We start from the raw sequence: 13,481 nt of genomic DNA on the forward strand, positions 1-13,481 counted from the left end.
TCCTGTTAGTCGTACTGCATATCATAATCTATGCACCAATCTGGTGTATTCTGTGATACGCAATAGTCTTCCCATTTTCAGAGCACGCGCCCGAATATCGAAGGGAGCATAAATACGAACTATAGCTTGCTTCATTCTAAAGAGTACCGTATCGCTATAGAAATCATACAGGTGTTACATGCCTCAGTTTTGCGAACTTCGGTTTAATAAGAAAAACATAGCATAGAGTGACGACTCACCAACCCCTTTCTTCCACTTCCCGAATGATGCCAGTGAGGTTGCTTACAGCTTGGCTACCTTCAAGTCTTACGTGTTAGTGCGAGCTTCCTTCATTTCTTCGGTATAAACAGCGTAGCAAAGTTTAGTTGAAGCACCTATCGAAATGCTGTTCTTTTCAAGTGAATCTAAAATGCATATTGTCGTTACGATTCCTACAACATGAGCACACAAAGGTGTCACTTACTCTCTGTTTTTCAACACACTTGGGTTAAAACTGGAAGAAAATTCTTCATGATATTCTACAGCCTTCATTTGCGCTGATACAGCCTACACAATCGCAATCAGTCAAAGATAAGGTTAGATATAAGCCAAAAAATTTATTTGAACGCCTCAGCCCCGTGCTTTGTCTTTATTCGTCGCGGAAACGTCCCTCGGTCAGATTAACAGCGGGCTTGATGAATTCCCTTCCCTAAGCCCATAGATCTGAACATCATCTGACCGCTCGTGTAAACTCCAGGAGTTTCCGTTTCATTTTTTTTCTCGCCTGGACTCGAGCAGCGAAGGGCAGGACCTGTTGGAGGTCAATGAGAGAAGCCTTTGTCTTGCAATAAATTCATTGATTTTGATTGATTGTTTTGTTTAACGCGCCGACACAACGCAGGCGATAATGCGTGCTGTAGTGGTGGTTCTCCGGGTTAAATTTGACAACCTGGGGATCTTTATCGCGCGCCTAAATCTTGTACACACGGGCGTTTTTGCTTTTCGCCTCCATAAGAAAAGCGGCTGCCACGGCCGGGAATTGAACGGACATCCTCGTGCTCAGCAGCACAACGCCTTAGCCACTGAGCCACCGCGGCGGGTGACTTGCAGTGGATCTAAGTAGGCTGATAATGATGATGATGATGTCTGCTGCCAGTGTTCAACCCATGGCATGAACTGCCGATAACAGAGAAACGTTCTCAAGCCGGGTGCCCCTACACCTGATAATCTGCATCTGAGGGAAACTAATTACAGACCCCTGATTCCCCCCCTCGTATTCCCTTAGTTTGGATGCTTTTAGCTACACACCCTGTCGATGGAACACGCGGGTATTCACTTGTAAACGCAAACTGTGGGCAAAGTTAAGCGCCCATGCCGAGGTATTCTTGTGCAATGAACATTGAACCAACACGTTCCTCCAAATGTCGCTTGTTCTATGCCTTTACGTGATGGGGGATCTGTGCGCACGAATCGATGAGGCGGATGCCCAAATAGGCCTCGCGACAGAAGTTAAAATGCTAGAGCAGCGCCTGCTGCTGCCGTGTGACGAGCTGTGTACCGCTTTCTTTCCAAATCAGCTGCAATATTTCATTCTGGTAGTATATTTAAAAGAAATTGCCAACCAGAATGTGAATATGAACTACAGCCGATCTCACTGACAACGTGCGGGAGTACCAATGTAACACCGTAGCATTCGGTAATTCATTTTCCCCCAAACAGTTTTCAAGTCAGATCGTTTGCCTGAAAGTGATTGTTGCTGCTATTGTTAGGGATTCATTTTATTCCTTGTTCTAGTTGAATCGATAACTTTTCTTTTTGTTTAAGTGATGTCAACATGAATTTTTTACTGTATTGAATATACATGCTACCGTCTACTTTGACTGTACAGTACTGTTGCAATTTCAGTTCGTGTTCTCTTGTGTCCCGCTCACGCCCCTGTAATGCTAATTGGCGTTGTGGGTACCAAATAAATAGAAATACATAAAATAGAACTTCGGCTTAGTACAGAACCAGTCCTAGAAACTCCCCTCCTAAAAAATTACAGTCGGAGCACGGGCCTTGTATGCACGGCACCTACATGGTTGTTGCTGCAATAATTTGAAAGCATCAGTATATCGTCTATTCAGTGGAAATTTGACGTTAGGTTTCTGCGTAACGGTTCCTTGTATGGCCGGCAGCTCAAAAATAAGAGTGAAGTTAGGCAGGCAAAGTTCATTCACAGTAGACTGAAAGCTGCGGTCCTAAATGCGAATAAAGCATGTATCCTTCCACAGTAGTTAGACTCCGGCACTGCACCTTAGTCCAGGTAGACTCAGTGCATGCGCTCGGGATTTCGGCTAACAAAACATGTGTTAGGGTGTCTTCACACTTTGTTCGGCTCAACATTAAGATAACCACACGTTAAAGACCAATGTATGTACAACAACATGCCCAGATTGGCGAGCGACGGTAACAGCTGATAGCGGGAGACAACGATTTCCACCAATTCCCGTTTGTTTACGATGTCAGCATACACGCCCACAATTCTCACATGCCGGAACCAGTGGTTTGGCCGATGATAATGACAACTGTTATCAGAAGCTTACCGCCTATTCACTGACTGTCATTCAGCTCTGCCGCGGACACGCCCGGACGAAACTGTCACGTGCCTAAGCCGCCCTCTAACTGCGACACTTAGCACATACCCGCAGATAGGTATTGGCCCACTCCCAATACCAAAACACAGACCTAGGGATGCTAGCCAGCGACAGGCCATGCGTTCTGCCAGCTACGCGTCTCATAGCATACGCTCTGCATTGTACTGCAAGAGCAATGAGCGAGTCAGACCACTTCGGGCGACAGAACGTGTCGTACTTAACTGATGTTTAAACCTGCTACAATGTCGTCGGCCGCAGCCTGACCAGTCCAATACGTTACTCAGAATGAAAAACTTCATAGAGCACTCAGCATCAACGGGACTTTAATGATTTTGTTGAAGACATAGCAAAAGTGCCGACCAATAGAGAAAATATTACAATCATTCGGCCCCCTGCAAAGACGCCTTGTTCACACTCCATATGATTCACACACCTTTCGCAATTCAATTTGCTTTCACATAGGTTTTACTCCCCCAAACTCCTCAGAAGTGGTCAGATGCTCTCCAGTTCTTTTTTCCTTTTGTTTTCAAAATACCATCCATTCAATTTGAGAAAGCGACAGGGTGTTACAATGTTCAGAATGTTCAGCAGTGCAAGTAATATTAGGTTGAAATAGCGGAGTAAACAGCAAATAAAGACTTTAAAGACTGAAGTAAAACAGGCTACCATGTGGTCTGTGAAGAGCACATTGAGTGAGATGCTTTTGTTCAATCCACGGATCATAATAATGACACTTAAATCTATGGCGTCCATTTATTGCTTAGTGTTATCATTTTGGTCGTTCTATGTTTTGTGCTCAAGACTTTCCACGTGCGTTCTACACGTTCAGTCGAAAGTGACGAACAGCGCGCTTTGTGCAAGCGTGGCTACATTTAACCAGTTTGTTTTATCTCCGCCTAAATTATTTCACAAAAATACTAATGCATTCCACAGTGTCCGCAGTGTTCTCCCTTCAATGTTTTGCGCGCGTACTTTCGCTCTTGACAACGAGGTCTTCTAGATGACTGATTCGCAATTTAGTTTTTACTAATCCCCATTTTCATAGTGACGTCTAGAAATTGTGACGTTTTAAATTCTCTTCTTATTTTCATGAGAACACTGAATGTCTTCGTTCTCATTTTCTCGTTCTTATAGCTTACCTTCCTCCGTCAACGTATTTTTTTACCATTGGGAACGAGTTTAAAAAGAAATTTCATCGTCCGTTCAATAATTCCTGCTCTTCAAGAAGTTCAAAAATGCGGTTGATCCTTCTTTCATAGCAATCGGTAAAACACGAAAGTGATTTGTGCCCACACAGGAGCATTTGAATGTTTGTTGTGCATCGATATGAACTTGCACATCGCTATCAATATTTCGTCGCTATGGCACCGTTAGACGGATCAACATTGGACACTGGATTACACGCGCCGGAGCAGTGCGTAAATCCCAGGCGCTCGCAAAACGTGCTCACGAAACAGAACTGGTTGTCAGCGAATCGTTTGGTGAAGTCACAGGTCACGGTCCGCTACAGCGAAAGGAGGATATTTTTTGGGTCGGCAGCAGTCTTGTAGGTGTGCTTGGTTCTGCTTTTTTTTTTTTTAAACAATAGTTAATATCAGCATGGAAATGCATGCAGACTTTGTAGCGATTTTTGCTACGTTTTTCTGCTTTTTTAGTCACCCATCGCAAAGACTAGCCGGCAACGGAACGAAACCTTATGGAAAAAATAAACCCGCAACTTCGCTATAGGTTTTCCGCGCCCCTGGAGCGTATTCATTTTCGGCGCATTCCTTGCATGCACTGCGGTATTTCTGGATAAATTTGGGAAAAAATTGAAATTCCGCCGTTCCATTAAACATTCGCGTGAATGAGTACCTTCTGATTCTTTCATTCTTCACCATGCTTTAGTTTTACATTTCAGCTTCCAAGGGCTCCATTGGACCTTTTCCACCAGGTATACTTTGCAGGTGAGACTTAAAAAAATCTCACCTGTCCGTGCCTTGCTACTTAAGCTCTCCACGAGAACACCTTACCATACACTACCCGCCGCGGTGGTTCAGTGGCTAAGGCGTTGTGCGGCTGAACCCAAGGACGCGGGTTCAATACCCGGGACGGCGGCCGCTTTTCTGGTGGAGGCGAAAAGCAAAAAATCCTGGGCCATCTCCACTAAAGTGAAGCCTGCGGAGGGGCGAAGCCCGCAGCGTATAAGTGTATTCTTGACGCCTTGGCGTTTTTGCCAACGCAGAGGAAACCGTTTGGGAGTAGAGGTATACAATTTTACTGAAAAACTTCTCTTGTCTTTGAAGCATGAAGCTCTCTAGTGCGAGGTGCAAACGAATGTTCCGGTTTTCTTTTTCTTTTTTAGTTCGCGTTACGTTCTAGCGCGATGCGTAAATGAGTTTCCCGTTGTTTTAGATACATGACTACATGACTACATGAGACGATGATTACGACGGCGAGAGGGCTGGCCCCTAAAACACCCGTGTGTTCGAGATTTCGGTGCACGCTAAACATCCCCGGGTGGTAAATTTAATCCGGATCCCTCCACTATGACGGGCCTAATTGCCTGTGTAGCGTCGTCGCGTTAAACGTCATAACTAGAACAAGAATCATGCACTGAGCTTCCCAAAACATCTCCGTACAGTACGGGGTTGACGGAACTTTGAAACTTAGCCAACCTCTAAACGCTCACATTCTATTTGGTCGCCCCTCAGTTACGCAATCGACCTGTGTAAGCAAGCGTCAGAGCCACAGGATCCATGGAATCGTTGCACTCTCCCATGCTTATCTTGTGGTGGTTGTGAAGCTTGAAAGCGGTCAATAGGTCCTCTTGTCATACAGGTTTGAGACGATGGCGTTTGCGTATACTAAGATGCACGCGACCGCTGAGGCTCTGTACTACGTTCCCCGCTTTAGTGCAGCAGCCGTGATCATAAACCTGAGCCCGGCCGGTGCGCACGCTGGCCAGTCATGAAAGTTGCCGACGTCGCCCATACGCTCCAGCACCTTCCCTCGTTTGTGTTGATTGTGTGCTATTGCGAGGGACAGACCGACTGCGTGGCGCTTCCATTATTCACTGCGGACTGCCTGCTACCACTAAAGCAGTGGTTGGTGGCATAGTTCGCGTACTAAAAGTTGGAGCAACCTGCAACGAAGCTGTGAGCTCGACCGAAAGCTAGCGGTGACGGTGCGCTCGTAATGTAGGAGATCTTGAACTATACCACTCAACGGGCTAAGATATATACCGCACGCGCCCTCTTACGCGGTACTTCAGCGAAGGAAGCTACTCGAAGTTCTGGCGTCGTATTAGGGCTTGTTACGTATTCTATGACGAGGAGAAAGTTTTCTCTGCAGTGGCTGTAATTTCATCAGGCCGGTACTTGACGGCAACGATATTTTTATGAAGTGCAGAACACTTTATGGGCTCGCCTTGTCGCCGCAGCTCGGTAATGGTCGATGCGATTGCCGGAATCACGCGGTGCAGCGAGATAACGGACCCAAGTTGAGCGTGATGTACCGTCGTCAGGGGGCCACGATGAGGCTTCGAAAACCACGCGGTTTAAATAGTCATAACCGTTCGAACCTCGTGAACCACTGGCGCTTGCCATACATCTCCCCGTTGTTTAGCGCAAAGAATACTGCAGGAACATTTAAGGCAAAATCTGTGTATATAACCGGTAGCCCCCGCGTTCATTTAGTTAGGCACGCTCGTTGGGTTGGTTTTTGTGATAGTAAGCGAAAAAAGCGGCCACTCAAGAACGGAATGGCGCGTTCAAAATGACGCAGAAAGTCTCCAGCCGCCAAATAACAAAATGGCGCATTCGAAATGCCGCAGAAAGGCTCCAGCCGCGCAAGAAAAGAATGACACGTTCGTAATGCCGCCCAAGGGCTCCAGCCGCGCAAGAAAAATTCACCCCATCTCCCCGAAGGGAATCGTGAGGAAATGCGAATGCACATGTCGAACACGTATTTCGGGGTCTTCGGCTCGGCGTTGGCGTTTCGCAGCGGTTTCCCGAGCACGGAATTCGGCGTCGGCAGCTCGCTTCAAGCGCTTGCGTTCGGCATCACGCGCTCTTCGCTTCGCAGCCTTGTCTTCCGCTTCTTCTTCTCCTCCGGTTGAAGATGACGTTGTAGCCACTACAGTGACGTCACCTCCAGCGAGAGGTGTAATGCTCGAACTGGATTGTATTACACTTCTTGCTCGAGGTACCGTTGCCGGCAGACATTCCATTTATATATACTTGCGACCGAGCGAACGGGAGAGTGGGACGAGCGTCGAGAGGACACGCACCGAAGCACCGCGCCTACCCTCGCCTACACTCTCCACACACGCGGGAACTCCGGCGAGCTCCCGCGATGCGAGCGCCCTCACACGCCCGAGCGCGCTCCTCCTCTCCACTCACTCGCCGCTGATCCGCCCGCACCACCTACTCCGGTTGCTAGGGGAGAGGAGGAGCGCGCGCGCTCGCAGCTGTTGCTACGGGAGAGGGGGTGAGAGCGGAGAGATAACACCTGCGGGCGCGTGGACGCCGCACGGCGCCTGACATGGCTCGACTAAGAAATGCATTCGCATTTAAAAAAATAGGCGTTCCAAATGACGCTAAACAGCTCGAGTATACGAAATTTAAGCAAGCACACAAAGAACAGAACTCTCGCTGGCGCAGTTTCAGGCAGGAAGGGGGGGGGGGGGGCGAGAGCACTGCGAAGGCGGGAAATTTTAAATGAATTGGGTGGCAGCAGTGAGTGGATAACGCCGCAGCAGCCTATTATGGCGAATCGCTCCTCTGCACTTCCGGCAGCTTTCAGGTTTAGTGGAACGGCTTTAATTTCTTTTGCCTACGCCAGGTTACTAGCAAGCCTGAAATTCATCCTACAGCCGGCTCCGTACCACAGTTTCTATGAAAACGTCAAGCTACCGCTCTATAAAGAAGGATGACCAGCGAAGCTGGGCTCAGTACAAGGAGTGCCCAAAACAAAATACGTTTGTCTGTAGTTTACAATTGATCATACTTCCTAGCTAATTAGCTGAATAAAAATTTATTGGACTCAAGGTTTATTCTAGCGAATTCATGACTGTCCGTTTCGCTAACGCATGGTATGCATCTTGCTGTCTGCATAAGATACCAACTCAAAAAGGTTCGATCACGGGGTACAGAAGTCAAGTTGTATGGGGCCGTCAGCCACACGCCCACGTTGGAACCTTCCACCAGCACAACGGGCGTGTCATTATGAGTGAGGGAAGCCTGGCCACATGTGCACCCCCCTCTCCCGTTCACCCTCCTCCCAACAAACACACCAGTCAACGCATAAAGGGGCGGCCGGTGATGTTCGGGGGCTTAGGGGCTTAGACGGGAAAGGCACCGGTGAAAACGTCACTCCAGGGGCCCTTAAAGGGGCACAGACACAAAATTTTGAAGGCGAGATTACGTCGGAGATAGATTGGTGGGAACACATATACATCATCTGCAAATTATCAGCGGCGAATACAGCCTAGAACATATTTAAAATCAATTTTGAAGTGTGCGAAACGCAACCGAGCAGCCAGCAGAGGACCACGCGCAATTGTAAATAAACAACATCCAAACACGTCACGAGTTTGTGTTTGCCGCTTCCGCACTACCGGCGTTTTACGCGGGCTCGCCCGGCTCGCCGCTCCAATCGGAGGGCCGGAGGGCGGAGCTTCTGCTCTCGAGAACGAACGACCCGATCGTTGGCGGCGGAGGCGCCGTGATTTCGTCAGCTAATCGGTCAGCTGGCCGCGACCAAAGTTCTACAGCGATTCCAGGCACTCTGTTTCTATTACTGTTTATTACCATTGGATGCGAAAACGCGGCGGAGGCACGAAAAGCCCACTGAGCTAGCCGCACGGTCGCTGTGCAGGCGGCGGCCACGGCCGCGAAGTGGCCCAGGCCGGCGCAGGTAGCACGAGTGATAGCTTGTTACCGCTGCACGAAATTGTCCCCAAGTCCCGACCATAGTGGCTTAAATGAGAAAGGAGTTAATGATGCGATGGCGGGTTGCATTAAAAGCCGCCCGCATCTTCCCACGGGGGGAACTCGAGTAAATGCGCCGCATCTACTCGAGTCAAGCAAAGCGTCACGTCAAGCGTAAGCCATGCAAAGACGCCCTTGACTGAATTCCGAACGCGCGCTCCGCCGCTTATATACGTTGAGGGGACTGCGTAAGCCGGTCCCAGTCGACGACGTTGGCGTACTTGTAAAGCGGCGTGGACTCTAGGTGTTTGAGCCAACCGCGGATGTTGCTTGGCCGGAGAACGGCACACCGGTTATATGCGCAGCGCGCCCGAAGGAGAGGAAACCGCGGAAGAGAGAGTACTGCACATGCGCCGGCCCAAGCGCGTCTGCCGCGGCTATGACGCAACGTGCCGCGGCTATGACGCAACACAATCCACTTTAATCCAATCCAATCCAATCCAATCCAATCCAAATCCAATCCAAGCCAAGCCAAGCCAAGCCAAGCCAATCCAATCCAAGCCAATTCAATCGAATCCAATCCAATGCCCCTCGCGAGAGAGTGTTCGAATCCAATCCAATGCCCCTCGCGAGAGATGTGTTCGCTTTCGCCTCGACTCGACGCGCATGCGCAGTGAGCGTGCGGACTACGGACGCCAACGCGGGTGACATCGTGAGTTACTGAAATGCTCTGCATTTAAAAATTGTCATCTGCACCGCTTACGAGAGCGGCACTCGAATATCCGCCGCAGTGCTGAGCCGAACACATCTGTAGGCGGACCTGTAGGCAGACCGGCCGGCTGCTCCCAGCGCGCGTCTTGCCACCCACCGTCTCGAGCGTCGCGCGTCGTTCTTTAGCCGCGGTAGCATTTGCACTCGCAGCGCCTGCGTCACATCCACGGTCGCTTTTTAATTAAGCGCCTCACGAGATCAGTACGTGGGGGCGTTCGCAGAAACTGCCGTCGATGCGGATTCGACAGTGCTACGGCGGCTCTGCTCTGTGATATCCCTCCGACGGTCACGTGGTCAGCTTTGATCACACAAAATCCACAAAATCCATCGTTTCGCGGCACTCGCTGAAACCGAAACTGCGACTGGCCGCATTGAAAATGCCTCTAATTAAACAACCGTCGCACGCTGAAGCAAATGAGGTTTCTACAGGTTATAAGTAGGTCACTAGCTACTTATCGCAACAAAAAAAACAAGATGCTAAATTTTTGTGTCAGTGCCCCTTTAAAGCAGGCAACACCATAGAATAAGCTCTGGAGACAAAAAAGTTTGTTCTATACAATTTTGCGGACGGACAAGAGAACTCAGCGGCGTTAAATTCCGCCATTACCAAACCTGCATTCAGAACTTATAAGCAGTGCGTTTGTGTGGTCGAGGTCTTCTTAGCTTAATTAAGGTTCGCTCAGACGGCGTTGATAGGGAGTAGAACTACTAAAACATAAGTGTTAGCTCCTCTCGAATCGACGGCTTGAGATAGTGTTTATTTCCTCTTTTCGTGTGCTGGCCCACCGTCTTTGTTTGAAACTTTATAAACAGCTGTGTTTTAATTTGTTCTCGTAAAAACCGATTCAGTGTATCGTTCTTCACAAAAGAACTCCTCCTTTTGGTCACGTGGTCCTGCATTGCCTCAAATGTATCGAAAGTTTAATTCGCTCAAAACAACGTAGGCACATATGAGCCGTGCCACGTGGATTTGTGGTGAGAAAAGTTTTAGATGCGACTGCATCTCATTCACTCGTCTTGTCCCTCCATACGGCGTTGTTGTTGTCCGTCCACACCCCTCCCCCATTCTCCTCGCCGCGCGAGCTGCGCTCTCAGAGGCTCACCCCCTCTCGTCTCCGATAGCGAACACTCTCTCGCGAGGGTCATTGGATTGGATTGGATTCGATTGGATTGGCTTGGTTTGGCTTGGCTTGGCTTGGCCTGGATTGGCCTGTATTGGCCTGGATTGGATTGGATTGGATTTGGATTTGATTGGATTGGATTAAAGTGGATTGTGTTGGATTGTGTTGCGTCATAGCCGCGCCACGTTGCGTCATAGCCGCGGCAGGGGGTTCACGGCACGTTTCACGCGATGGGAGAATCAACCTAACGGAAACAACAACGGAACCCCCTATGCGTCGCATCTACACAGGGGTTCCCGCGAGGGGAGGTGGGAGTAATTTTTTTAACATGTATACTTCGTATTCATGCACACTATCGCGGAAGAAGATTTTCTGGCATTGTACAGTGCCCGTAAGAGAAAGCAACATTTAAGGAAATTCACACGAAAGGGCCAGCAGGGGTTTTCTAAAAAGTGCTTCCAGCTTTGCCAAAAAATTACTTGAAATGCCTTGCTCTTTTAACTGACGATACATAGATTTTCAGGGATCAAAAGAAATGCAAATACATCTCGCTGTCTCGTTCAAAGTGTAGTAAACGTGGCAATAACTTAACTCCGCGCGAACCTCATGCAAAAGGCCAAGGCCTTTGAGATTTAATTATCTTCCTTAAGGCGGAAACGGAAGCCAACGGGAGCATGCAAGGTTGAAATGACTCTGCACAGCGCAGTCTATCCCGCTAGGCAAGAGCCAATAAAGATGGCAATACGGAATCGCCCCCTGTAGCAAGCAGGGGAGAGATTCAGGAGTATTTCTACTGGGACCATTGAGATTTAATTTATGCCACCTTGTCCCATCGGAGGTGAGCCTCTTGGGTTTGCAAAATCAAGTGCGCCGTTTGAAAGAACTGGCTTGGAAGTTTGACCGCGAAGTCAAGCAGTGCTATGCAGGTGTGAAGACCAGATTGGTATAGTTCACCAAGACATTCAAACAAGGATACTGTAACGGACATTCGGCGTGATCTAAACGGACAATGGATGCAAGTAGCAAGTTGGGCTGATTGATTGATTGATTGATTGATTGATTGATTGATTGATTGATTGATTGATTGTAGGGTTTAACGCGCCGATGCAACGCAGGCGATGAGGCGCTCCGGGTTAATTTTGACCACCTGGGGATCTTTAACGTGCACCGAAATCTCGTACACACGGGCGTTTTTGCTTTTCGCCGCCATCAGATAAGCGGCCGCCGCGGCCGGGAATCGAACCTGCGACCTCGTGCTCAGCAGCGCAACGCCTTAGCCACTGAGCCACCGCGGCGGGTCAAGTTGGGCTGAAACAAAAGTTCAACTGCCCCGAAGCCATATCAGGGTTTATTCAGCGGTGAAAGTTGCTTTAATTGTCGAGAAATTATCAATCGGAAAACGCAGTTCATTCCTCGTGCCACTTCATGGCGCTTCGTCTGACGTCAAAAATTGCCGGAAGCGAGTGAGACAGCGGTGTGGTCCAGCAGGAGAACTGAAACCTTCCGTTTCCAATGCCGCAGGAAGCACTGGTCGCGCACTTGGCGCATACGACCAAAGAACTTGCCTGCCCACACTTCTGCTACCTTCCGCTCTCTGCGCGTCAATCTTGGTGCCGCACGGGACGTGAGGTGGTGGTTAAACAATGTACCTGTGCCGCGCAGCCTTTCACTTTACTTACAAAACAACTAGCGGACAGCACAACCGCAGCGCAAACGACGACATGCGCTCTTTTTATTTGCATTCTTGTGATGGATAGTGGGCTTTTAGTCGCCTCGATGCACTCGGCCAACGCCGGCGGTGTTGACTCGGCATAACAGTGGGGTGCCATCTGTTAGTCTAACTAGTAACAGCGTCCAACGCTAAGTTTGTGCGGCCCGATACGTCGGCACCACGACGTGAATTTTAGTAGAACGTTTCGAAAGTTTTCTGTCGCGATATGGTAACGCTTATTGCGGCATCGGTTGTATGTTTTGCGAAGCGAGTTGCCTAATAGCCCATCCGTAAGAAGAGTGCCTAAAGCTTTTAGGAACGCGCTGTCCTCTATTAGCAAACAACTTGCCGCCAGTATGCATTGAAAAGGTCCACAACATGATACAAACATCGTTTTACCTAGGCACGCACCGTAGTGGATACATAGCAGCACACAATGCCCTGAATCGAAAGACCCGGTTTGACGCACACATTTTATTCAACCTCAAGTTGTAAGGACAATCACTCTTTTCTGTTCTGTTTCGCAGCCATGTAAAATTCGTAATATTCTAGGCCAAAGAGAAAAACTGACAATTTTCTTCTCAATTTGCTCACAAGCGGTGAGCTTTGCGTTTCTTTTTTTTTTTTTATTTAATAAATCGTTTTATGTGGGCAAGTTCATGCGCAAAAGCGCGCACGGAAGTTTTTTAGAGTTGGCGCCACCGGCTGTCCTGGACGAGGCAGTTCAGCACTCCCTCCTTCGATTTGCAAGCGCTGGCCCTACACCTCGCCCTTAGACTTAGCGAAGGTAAAGGCGAACGTCCATGGTTTAAGGCGTTGTCTGCAAAGCCAGAATAGTGATTCGAGCGCAAGCGTACACCGTGCGCCGTAAACAGAACGCAGGTTTACTTCCACGTTTCTCCATTTTTTCCCCTTGAATGAGTAGACAGAATCGGATTTTTTGGGCGGGAGAAGGAGGGGGGGGTGCACGTTATATTTCCAAAATATATGCATCCATGTACGCTCGGTTTTGTGTTTTGTTCATCAGGATGCTGTACATGGTGGCAGGTTTTTCTGCTACGTGATTGATTGATTGATTGATTGTAGGGTTTAACGCGCCGACGCAACGCCGGCGATGAGGCGCGCCGTAGTGGAGGGCTCCGGATTAATTTTGACCCCCTCGGGATCTTTAACGTGCGCCGAAATCTCGTACACACGGGAGTTTTTGCTTTTCGCCTCCATCAGAAAAGCGGCCGCCGCGGCCGGGAATCGAACCCGCGACCTCGTGCTCAGCAGCGCAACGCCTTAGCCACTGAGCCACCGCGGCGGGTCTACTGGCCAGTTGCTCACGTAGCACGTAGCACGTAGCACG

This window comes from Haemaphysalis longicornis, unplaced genomic scaffold (genome assembly GCF_048455015.1).
Source record: "Haemaphysalis longicornis isolate Haplotype H1 unplaced genomic scaffold, Haemaphysalis longicornis Haplotype H1 scaffold_12, whole genome shotgun sequence".
NCBI lineage: Eukaryota > Metazoa > Arthropoda > Arachnida > Ixodida > Ixodidae > Haemaphysalis > Haemaphysalis longicornis.